The sequence below is a fragment of the Bactrocera neohumeralis genome, unplaced genomic scaffold, assembly GCF_024586455.1.
Source record: "Bactrocera neohumeralis isolate Rockhampton unplaced genomic scaffold, APGP_CSIRO_Bneo_wtdbg2-racon-allhic-juicebox.fasta_v2 ctg195_1, whole genome shotgun sequence".
Classification (NCBI taxonomy): Eukaryota; Metazoa; Arthropoda; class Insecta; order Diptera; family Tephritidae; genus Bactrocera; species Bactrocera neohumeralis.
Window position 1 is genome coordinate 218,043 of NW_026089912.1, and position 12,024 is coordinate 230,066.

At 36.4% G+C, this 12,024-nt stretch overlaps 1 protein-coding gene across 1 annotated transcript in view; it reads right to left on the reverse strand.

The window, feature by feature from the left end:
• Positions 1-5,293: 5,293 nt before the first annotated feature.
• LOC126766637 (uncharacterized) overlaps positions 5,294-12,024 on the reverse strand; it is a 42,577-nt gene continuing 35,846 nt past the window's right edge. Inside the window, exon 3 of the mRNA XM_050484389.1 lies at positions 5,294-7,221. The gene's annotated coding sequence lies outside the window, so the exon portion shown is untranslated. The remainder of the gene's footprint in view (positions 7,222-12,024) is intronic.

The following is a 12,024-nucleotide window of genomic DNA, read 5'->3' on the forward strand; positions in this document are numbered from 1 at the left end:
GGGATTATTATTTCATGGTGACTACTTTATGAAAAAATACTCGCATTCAAATTCGATGATCAAGTGGAAAATAAAGTGTCCACTTGACGTATTTTTACTCAAGAGCAAAATTATAGGCAGAAAACTGACAATTACAGTGCGAAAAGGGGAAAGACAAGAAAGCATAGAGGAATGGCAAAATCGTTGGGACACAACAAAAAAGGGAAGATGTACGCACCGATTAATCAGAAATGTACACGAATGGGTGGAACGAAAGCATGGCGAAGTAGACTTTTATATGACGCAGTTTCTGCCAGGACACGGATGTTTCAGAGAGTACCTGCATAGGTATGGTCATGACAACGGAGTTACTTGCTCTTTCTGGGGTAACAGTAGTGAAAATGCGGAGCATATATTTTTCTACTGCCCGAGATTCGCATCAGAGCGCCAGGCTTTGGAGATAGAAGTGGCAGGCCGAGTAACACCAGATAACATAGCGGCTCATATGTTGCAAAAGAGACGAGTATGGTATGCCAAGGAGAAGACGACAGTTCTGATACTGCAAGAGCTGAGAAGAGCCGAACATCACAGAAGCAGTGAAGCTAGAGCCGCAAATAGCGACTTTATGACGTGAGCCAAGAGGCTAACTGGCCCTGCGATGTAATGTTTAGCGGCCTTCCATAAAGCTACAGATGACGGAGTTAAGGGTTTAGTACAGATGCACCTTTAGCGAGCAGTACGAATTGTGCATACTGCATACTACTAAGTATCAGTATCTATGAAAGATTGCCCCTTCGAAACAAAAAAAAATGTAAATATGTCGCCCACAAAAACTGCAAACATTGTTCTACAAAAACAACAATCGTTTTAAATAGCATCAGCAGCGTCACAAGTCAATATGGCAGCCAAATAGTCGAAGCCCAAATTTGTAGAAAAATACACAGTAACAACATTTTCATTCATGAACGTAAGCGCACTTTCAACAGGCAAACTCGCTTCATTCATAAAAGCAGACACCATCACATTTCCCCGAACAAGAATTTGCCCACAAGCATCTTTTCGCGACGATGGCAAAAGCTAAAAATTATAAATTGAACAATTTCTGATGTTTCTTCTAAAATAAGTGTGAAAAAGAAAAGTGTCTACCCCGCAAACTCGCAAAGTACAGAAAAAAGTGGCAACATAGTTTATGTCGATTTAAAGTAATTTACAAATCTAAAATATTTTTCCGTGGCTTACAAAAATATCCGTCGATATGTATGCACGCTCATACATATTTATACAAGTTTGTTGGTAAAGCTGTTAGAGCGGCAAGGGAAGTGGTGACAATCGGCGATTTTCGGCACAGCTCGGATTTTCTACCAACAATTCAATTATCTTGCTCTTGCAAGATTGCAGATTGCAAAAATCCTATACCGAAATATACAATGGCACGAGGCCAATTTATTGTAAATGACTATTGTGCATGGCTATTGTGAATTGGCGCACCTTCTGAATTAATTCTTAACAAAAAAAACTGTAACAAATCTTTATAATTTAACTAGAATTATAAAATCTATTTAAAATTTACCTTCCTCAACAATTTAACGTCAAAATATGTATTTAAGTAAAATGACAGCTAGCACAGGGTTGCAATTATTTTTTTACGTGTTATTGCACGAAAATAAACATGGGTCATAATTTAGAGCCATTGCAAATAATTTTCTGCGTGTGTTTGTTGTTGTAACGTTGTGAGAAATCTGCAATTCGTGCACCGTAAAAGAGTTTTGCAAGAGCAAGAGAATTCCCTAATGTAGTGACGCTTTGTCGTCGCGTCGGTTCTTCGACACATTGACTCTTTGACAAAACGTGAGCTTCAGCCATTGGTTGCTCGTGTCAACGGAGATTTCGCATGAAGCAATAAGTGATTACATACAAAGTTGTGGATAGACAAATTTACAAACATTATGCGTATGGTGCAAATGCAAGTTTGTTTACATGCACACATAATTACATATGTACGTGAATATGCGCGACCGCTTGGTCTTTTAATACGTTATCAAACATATAATACTTTATTTTATATTTCCAAAGATTTTAAGGAATTCATCATGAAATAGTTCAATTTGTACGTACATGCTTGTGTGCTTTGATATACAATAAATAGAAAATATACATACATATGTATGTATATAAATTATATGCAGACAGTGGCGTAGCTACAAATTCGGTCGCCCGGGGCCAAGGATGTTCTGCTGCCCCCCTTTATCTACCTACCTACAAGTTTCATGAGGTGGTTCGAACAAAAGTGAATTTTTACAAAATATCTTTGATATTAAGTATATAAAATACTCACAATACGGTTTTTGAAGAAACTGATAGTAAATTTACAAGACATTTTATTAAAAGCCATAGAAAAAACTTATTTTTGCCCTATATCTTGTCCACTTTTGACATAATTTGCAGGAATTTTTGCCCGAATTGGAGTTTTTAAATACCATTTTTGAAAATATAGAGAAATGAAAGTATTTGTTACATTCAAAGCATAGGGTAACTGTGAGAGTGACACGTCGCTAGACAAAGTTAGAAAAGTGCATCTTTAAGTTCTATCACTATTCTTAAGAAAGATGTAAACCAAAAGATATGAGAAAAATTCAAAGACTGAAGAGTATTCGAGTAGAAATTAATATTTTTCATTGTTATTCAGACTATCACATTGTGAGTGTACAACTCTTTATCTTTTATAAAAAATTTTGTAAAAAAATTTGTGGAAGTATTTTTCTGAATATTAAAAAACAGCGAAGATCGTTTTGCCGCCCCCCAAGACGAGGCGCCCGGGGCGACGGCCCCCTTCGCTCCCCGCTAGCTACGCCACTGTATGCAGAGTCGTTTGCGCATTGTAAATATGCGAATCTCTAAGCGTACATTCCTTAACATCGGAAATAGCATAATTTTTCTCATTTAACACAGAAAATGCTCAATTCTGATATTTTCGTGTCCCCTGATGATAAATGTGGTGAAACACGTTAATAGTTTTTCTGTGGTGTGGTGAAACACGCTCATCCAAAACAGTAAATATCCCAAAAGTGAAATATCTCTAATCGTGAACCTTCTCTATGATACACGTTCATACATCGGGATCATACATCTCTGTTGCGCTCATTCAGTAGTGTCATATAAAAAATCAGCTATAGCTGCTCTAATATCACTAATCGACAGCTGATTCTGGGGTGTATTTTCTGTTTCGTAATATAAAATATTTTTTTAATTTTAAGCAAATATTTTTAATTCACATTTTTTTATCTCCCCTTTATTAATATACAATTTCTATAGAACTAATTCTAATTATAATAGTACTAATAATTATTATTAATAAATCTATTGTTTTACCTATATATTTACTCACAACGTGTCAGAAAGCATGGTAAAATCTAAAATTATAAATTTTTATACTAGTTTAAAAGATTTGTTGTAGGTTTGCAAACTAAAATAAGTTTACGCAAATACAACTCTGGACGCTATGTTTTCGGATCGTTTTAACTTATAACTTTGTGAGGCTATGTGAAACCCCTATATATATACATTTATACAAATATATTTAATATAAAAGATTATTAATATCTGAAAATTAAGATTAAAAGAAAAAATTAATATTGTCGGAAAAAGAGATTAATTTAATAAAAATCATAATATTTTCTGAAAGAGAAAATATAATTACTTTATCAAATAATGTCACCATAGTCCTTTATCGATTATTATCTAAAAAAAGAAAAGAATTCAATAAAAATTTCATTCATTTATAATAAATTACTTAAGTAGATTTTTGTTTGTTGTTGTCAATATGAAAATAAACCATTTGAATTCGCATAAGTTTTTCGGCACAATTCTGATTTCTTTGGCACCGCGAGCTGAAGATACCGTTGGAAAGAGGAAGTCCTTTTGATCAATAAATAAATTGAGTTAGAGGTAATGCAAACGTTAAGTTTACGCGTTATTTGACTATAAAGGTGAAAATTTCCCAAAATTCGAACAATTCAACAAGCTATTTCACTACTTTTAACACACTTTATGCACATGTTTCACTTCAAATTCACTTTTGCAGGTTTTGCAAGTAAGAAATCTCTTTTTTAAAAATCAATTTTTACACTTGTAGTGAGCCTCTTTTATGTGCTACTACCAATTATGAAGAAATGGATGCTGCCTTATGGTAATAAGCAAATATGAGCAATTCGCTGAAATTTCTCTTTTTCGCTTTAATTCCTCTTCGTTTATTTAGCTATCTTAGTTCTAATAAAAACAAGTGTGTCTAAAAATTATATTTCCAATTAAAATTAGTATAAACTCTCTTTAATAAACAACTAAGTAATATTATATAATAATACTACGTAATAACATAATCAAATAGTTAGTTTACTCCGGGTATTGGCAAGATCATGATTTTTTTTAAGGAGGACTACCCAAAAGTACTTTAGTCACCCAGATGCCTTGAAGCCGCATAAACATTCCGGCTCCCCTAGGCGAATTAATTGCCTAGAAGTCGCTGCAGTTTCTGTAGAGTGCTCACTACAGCGCTGAAGCCTGTCGCTTTTCGTTGGTTGCGATGATTATGATGCGGTGGTGTCTGCGAGCGTGCACCTCGGGACGGCTGAGAGCCAAGGGCTCTTCGGCGTTCTAAGAAACTTTTTTTACTTTTATTGAAAAATTTCCAAATTTCAAATCACTATGTTCATTCGTCTAATTTTGATAATCAAACTTTGCCGCAGAAATTTTTAAAGTTTGAAAAGCCAACATTATGAATATGTGATGGTAATTTTTGAGAAACGAAAATTAGTTGGTGAGATTTTAGTTTGAATGAAAAACGAAAATTCTTATGTTAAGTGTATGGGAATTTAAAAAAAATAGCGACCCCTTAGAGTTAAGCTACAGCGCCTGGCTTGAGGGAGGATGTTTTGTTTGTCAATCACTAACATTGAAAGGGTAAGAGTTAAAAAAAAATTAAAAAAAATTTTTGAAGCACCCTAATATATATTATATATATATACTAGCTGACCCGGCAGCCGTTGTCCTGCCTGAAATTATGTGTTTTGAAATGAAAAGAAAGTTTAATTTATATTGTGTTGAAAATCATTTATTTTCGATTTTTCCAAAGTTTTTCAATGTAACGAAGCTTGATAAACAATATTTTTTGGTTTCTGTTTCGGTGCGTAAATGTACAGAGAGGATGGTTTTCCAACTCGTGAGCACGCCACGTATATCCGGCCGTGTGAAAAACATAGCATTTCCAAATTTATGCCACACACTTCTAGCGACTATCCTTGTGTCCTATTGATTCTCATCTCAAATGCAATTTTCACTGGAAACGGAATGCGTTGGAACTGATATGGAAAATTGTAGAACTCTTTGAAAACTGAAAAGGTTTGAACTGAAATGGCAAATCGTTGGAGCTCAGAGGAATTCGTAGAGTCAAGCATTCTGCCCCATTCTATAAGATAGCTACGTTACAATCAGTCGGGTTGCATTACACAGTTTCGGTGCTTGAAGATTGCGAAACATAATAACGACAAATCCAACTTTGAGACGCAAATAATGCGGTGTCATACCAATTCCACTTGATAATTCGCGGCTTCGTCTCATTGTCAAGACGATCGTTCGATTTGTATGAGCGCAAATCTCCCGGAATTTGACTTTAAATCTTCCAGTTTAAGTCAACAACATCGGTACTTTTGGCAGCTAAAATTGTGCGTGCACTCAAGAAATCGTAGTTACGATAATTTGGCCAATGTCCGAATATTCTTAATATTCTTTATGCGTTCATCTTTCGTGAATTGATAAAGGTAAGATGGAGTTGATATTAAACCACCGCAAGTATCAAACAGAATAAAATGTCTTCGACAATGTAATTTTTGTTCGTATACCATAATTGAAACGGATTTGAAGGTTGATATGTCGAAATGATCTTCTCGAAAAGTGTGCGAACTTCATTTGCACCGCATCGTACATATTTTGCTGGCTTGCTTCTAAAAAAATTGTACACACCGTACCATTTACAGTACGCAATGACTCAAATGAAGTTGAAATGCGTACATTATCCGATAGGAACCGAAGGTCGTATTTCCGGTGGATTGTGTAAATTTATCGAAATGCATTATTTGAGAACACACCTGGTTGTCAATCTACAGGTTGGCCTTCCTTTCTGCGTAATTTTGTTGCTGGCGGTGTTTCCACTGGCTGCACTATATTCTCTTGGTTGAAGTACACTCTTCGGCCATTCTCCAAATTAACTGCGAGATGCACAACAGTCGGAAAACGTTCATGAATTGCAAAAGTAAATATCCTACAAAGCGCTTTATTGCAGTTCGACCGTATCGTTCAAGACCAATAACCGCCATGTTGCATCCTTTGATGACTTACTTGCAAACATATTTGATCGATTTCACCAAACTACAATATCAAACATTGACATGAGATTTGAATGTGAATTAGACAAGAGTGGCGAATATAGTACGATCCATATGTTGTCAACTTCGATATTCACTACTCTAAGTTGTATGGTCGTCTGATGAGCTACGACGATAGAGTGGATATCCATCATTTCCAGTTTGCGATTCCGAAAGAAAAGCAAGTAGATAGTGTTTCGTGCATTTATTGTTAGACATACAAACCGAAGTGGGATTGTGGTGTCCACAAGGTCCATGAACCATATTGGTTTACATCACTTCGTTTAATACTGGATCTTTCTCTGCATCAGGAATTTGATCAATTGATCTGGTGGAACCACTATCCACCATCCAGAGAAGAACATCGTAACTGTTGTTTGAAAAGTCGTGCTGTGACAACGTGACGATCGCTTGCTGATTGACCGCGATCCATAATTCCACACGTATGTCATCTCATCCTGGGAGTATTCGTTTATGTGCCTTGGCGTTGACAAATACATTAAAATTATTCCTAACTTAGCTCAAGCCACCAACCCGCATCGCGTTGTGGCTCCTCTGCTGACGTTTTGCTGACCTTGCGCCTCGTGCATGGTGTTTGTTTACTTTGATGTCTGGCCAATGTTCTCACGCAAAATGTGCTGACTTAGCGACATGTGCAGAGTGGTAGGCTTTTATTACGACGGGAATTAGGGTGTGTCGTTTCCTCGCGATAACTTATACATACATAGATGTAAGTAAAAATGAATGTTTGTTTGTTAGTAACGCTAAGGCTCGAGAACGGCGAAACCAATCTTCATGAAAGTTTCAGAAGTTGTTCGCTGTGGATCTGGAAAGGTTCAGAAAAAAAAAAAACTTTTCATAATAAAAAGTCGAAAAATTGGAAATTTCCAAAAATTGACTTTTTTCATACAATTTTTTTTTCTTTTGTTTTTCAATATTTTGATTAGTAAATTATTTGAATCGTTCAATTTCGGTCGCTTGCTCTTTTATTCCGGCTATCAAAAAAAAAAAATTTGAAAATTATTCAGTGAAAACTTTATGTGTGTTTCAAACGAAGTGATTAATTACAGATTGAAATTTGTTACGAAGCCAAGAAGATGTCCCGCTAATATCGGTCGGTGTTCTTTTTGTATCGTATTGGCATTGTATTGCGTAGAAGAAATAATCAATTACAACGTGTTTGTGAAACTCATCGCCGACAATCACCACAGCAACTTCATTATTTATAGGTGCATTAAATCTTCGTTCGTGTTCTCGGATTGGCCTTCTATCAGCACGATTCACGATTTTATGATCATCAGACAGCATCTGATCAAGTGCTGTCCGAAAAGTATTAATCAAATCATTATGTTCATGAAGCTCTTGCTCTTCCTGGCATTTTTAGAAGAAACTAAACTAAAGATAATAAAGAACTTCAGTAATAATTTGATGAAATCCAGCAAATTCTGGACTCGAAAAGCACCAAAAAGTCACGAAAAGACACGAAAGATGTTAAAAATATGCTGAAAATGTGTCAAAATTCAATTAAAAATTGGCCAAAAAATCGAAATAATTTTTGTCTTACCGTTCGGAAACGAAAATGAAACGTTCGAAATCGTCTGCACTCGAAAAGCACCAACAAGTGACGAAAAGACACGAAAATCTGCTGAAAATGTGAAAAAATTCAATTAAAAATTTGTTTTTATCAAAATACTCACCATGAAATGAAGAAATTAATATTGTCAAAAATCGATTATGATAAGATCAATCACCAATGACGTCCAAAGAGAAAAGAGAAATGATAACAAATTGCTATTTGCATCACTCCGTGCAATGCTCTCCAATACACAAACGACCAAAATGTATTCAATACTAATGAATGCTGTATGCGGTACAAAAAATGCCTGCAACAAAAACACACTCACTTCACATACGTACCGCAGACACATGCGTTATCGGATTTGAACCAAACTTCATGTAAACCATATATGGCCCACTGCCTACGTAGTGTATAAGTTTGGTTGAAATCGCACTACGCGTTTATGATTAGTTAGGCGACGTAAGTACATATACGGACTTATTTTTATATATATAAATTATTCAAAATGTATTGTTCAATTTTAAAATTATTTTATTTGCCGTCATCTCGGCTTAGTTGTCAAGTATAAAGTGTCCCTTAAAATTATTCCTAACTTAGCTCAAGCCACCAACCCGCATCGCGTTGTGGCTCCTCTGCTGACGTTTTGCTGACCTGCGCCTCGTGCATGGTGTTTGTTTACTTTGATGTCTGGCCAATGTTCTCACGCAAAATGTGCTGACTTAAAGCGCCCATACACGAGCACACAAGTGCGTTCGATCGGTATGTGTGCGCTTGCGGTTTATCGTGTATGGGCTTGTTCGCGTACCGATCCATGTTCGCGAAAATGTTTGATTTTTTACGATCGGTGCGCGAACATGTTTATCGTGTATGGCGTTGTCGGCGCACAAAATCTCATTTCTCTCGTGTCGCCGAACAGTGAAGATCGCGGACAATGGCAAGTGTTAAGGGGAGAGCCTGCTTTCGAGGCTTCAAAAAATCGATTTTTTTGAGGATTTTTTTTGGGAGGGAAAGAAATAATTGATTGAAGTGAAATTTCTAGGCTTTATAGTTATATATTTGAACATCTTTCACAAATTTTTTGGATACGAAATCTTTGATATTCTACCTTTGGGAAGCAATTACCCGATGCATCTCGCATGCACATTTTTCGGACGGCGGGCAGGATGCAGGTCGCAATTTCTATCGGAAACAAAAAATTCAAAGAGATTCATATTTTTTATTAATTTATCTTCTAGTTAAACTAAGAAAATTCCAAAAAAATGTGTAAACTTTAAAATTTTATTAAAAATTGAAAAAATAGTGGCTTCTGATCAAAAGAATTTTACTTTATGCTGTTTAAAAATATGTTAAAACTTGACTTTTCTTAATATTTTTTTAGTTTAAATATAAGATAATTTTATGTCAATGATAATAAACTTTGCCCTAATTCCATACGACTTTTAGTTTTTTTCCTATCCTGCCCGTCAATTAAGAATAATCGTAAAAATTAAAAACCGAGAAATCACGCTTCAAAGTTTTCGCTTTTTGCCTAAACGCTCATACATATACATATTTAGTGTAAGAAAAATAAAAGTTGGAATAACTTTTTAACGAAATACAATGAAATAGATAAAAATGCTACATTAGAAATAAATTCCAAGAAATGTTCCGCTTGCCTGTCGCACATGTTAACTCTGTGAAGAACGAACGCAAAATGGATTTGTGTGTCGTGTATGGGCAAACGAATTCATACCGATCGAACGCACTTGTGTGCTCGTGTATGGGCACTATTAGCGACATGTGCAGAGTGGTAGGCTCTTATTACGACGGGAATTAGGGTGTGTCGTTTCCTCGCGATAACTCCTCCCCTTCTAAATGGGGAACGTCCTCGGTCCTCAAAGAAGCGGTTTTAATTGCAGTTGCAACGGATTTGGCTATGATAATCTCTCTCTTGGTCCTCCTTATCCTGAGAAGGACGAAAACAGTGAATGCCATGATTAATAAGACACCAAAGGCTGAGAAACCTGTAACGTGGCCATAATGGATTGATCGCTGCAGGTGATTGATCCTTTGAACATTCTCTAGATTCACATGGTGAAGGTAAGAAGCGCTTAATATTTCTGTGTGCTGCGTCAAGTTGATTGTAGAAGCCCATGGAGTTTCAGGTTTTAGAGGCAATGTAGAATTTTCGTTATAAAAAGTCGTACCATTAATCTTTACGTTGTTTTTGAAGACCACGAGGTATGTTCCGTTGACCGTAATAGGGACCTCATTATTTTCCTCGATGACAGCCAATTGGTCATTGATGACAACAAGGCCGTCACTTATCGGTGAAATTGGTGTGAGGTTGTTAAATGTTGTACTGCAATTAGCGGTGTTGCGAGTCAGTAGTTGCAGAGCGCATGATGTAGTCGGAGATGGTAAGCAAAACGTTGGTGTTGTGTCGCTGCAGTTCTTTACGGCTACGGTATGGTTATAACACTTGGCTAAGATGGATTCTTCAAGGTGCAGGATTTGGTGGCCATGAGCTACCGGTAAAATAGTAATTTTCTTACATCTAAACATAGGAATCGGATATCTTATTAAAAAGTAAATTATGTTATTATACTGTAATATCTTAATTCTAGCCACTGCCATAACATCGGCCACGGTAAGGTCAGTGAAGTGCTCGTCTCCTGTTATGAAATTTATTTCGTTACTGTCTAAGAGAATGGGACTTAAGACCCCAATTTTGGCGAAAGTGACAGCTGTTATAATGTTATTTAATTCTGTAATAATTGCTCTGTTTCTAGCCAGAAGTATGTCATAAAGGTGACCTGTGTTTATTTCTCTTTCTTTTGTTAATTTCAGGATTTTATTTACTGTAATGGTAAGGTTATTGATTTCTTTCTGTACCTGGGTGTTTATGGTAAACTGTCTGTCCTGCGAGTTAATTAGCTGTTCTTCTGTGTTCATTAATCTATTGAAGTCGTCATGGTCAGGAGTTCCAGTAATGTATTTCAGGACTGTCCCTAGGGCATTCAGGCTTCTCGCCTGTCTGTGGTGAGCGTTTATCATTTGTATCAGTCGACTTATCTGGTTTATGTCCGCGTCTAGTAACTTCTTCATATGTGACTGAGGAAAGTGGTCTGTGGCATTAATTGTCTCGTCTCTCAATAATTCGTAAAGTGTCAAGTTGGTAACATGCTTGATGTGTCCTGAATTCTCCCAAATTACAAGGTCCTCACCGACCACCGGAATGTACCTTGCATTGGTATAGTCGATTAACCTTCCTGTCTTTGCCGATATTGATATGGCCAAATTGGATTTTTCAACCGACACTCTCATGTTGGCCCTAAATAATTCATTTAAAATTGATTCTATATCTTTCAGATGCTGCTGTTTGTTTTCCGAAAAAATAATAACATCGTCTACATAGACAAAACAGCTTTTCCCAATATGCTCTCTTAATACGTCGTCTATGGCGCGTTGAAAGATGCTCGGCGCGTTTTTTAATCCAAAAGGTAACCGGCAAAATTCATACTTGCCATTCTTGACAGAGAAAGCTGTTTTTTCCCTATCACGCTCCAATAGTTTAATCTGATGGAAACCAGATTTTAAGTCCAAAGTGGTGAAGTATTTACTACCACCCAAAGTGGAAAGAATTCCTGTTATGTCGGGAATTGGGTATTTATCACCGATAGTTTTTTCATTGAGCTTCCGAAAGTCAATAACTAATCTCTGCTTCGCCTGTCCGTTTTCGTCTACCCCCTTTTTCTTTACCACCCATATAGGGTTGTTAAACGGTGATCTTGATGGCCGGATAACTCCATTTGCTAACAAGTCCTTGATTTCTTTGTCCACGAAATCCGCTACACTCAGTGGGTACGGGTATAATCTTGAGTAAACTGGTGTTTCGTCCTCCGTTCGAATTGTTGCTATCACCTTTGTATTGTACGGTAATGCCTCATTGGGGTCAGCAAAAACCCCATTCATCCTTTTGATCATCCTAGAAAAATCTTCCCTAACGTCTGTTGGTACTAGATTTGTTTGAAGCCTAAGATGGCTTACGTTATGACTGGAAATGAAGAA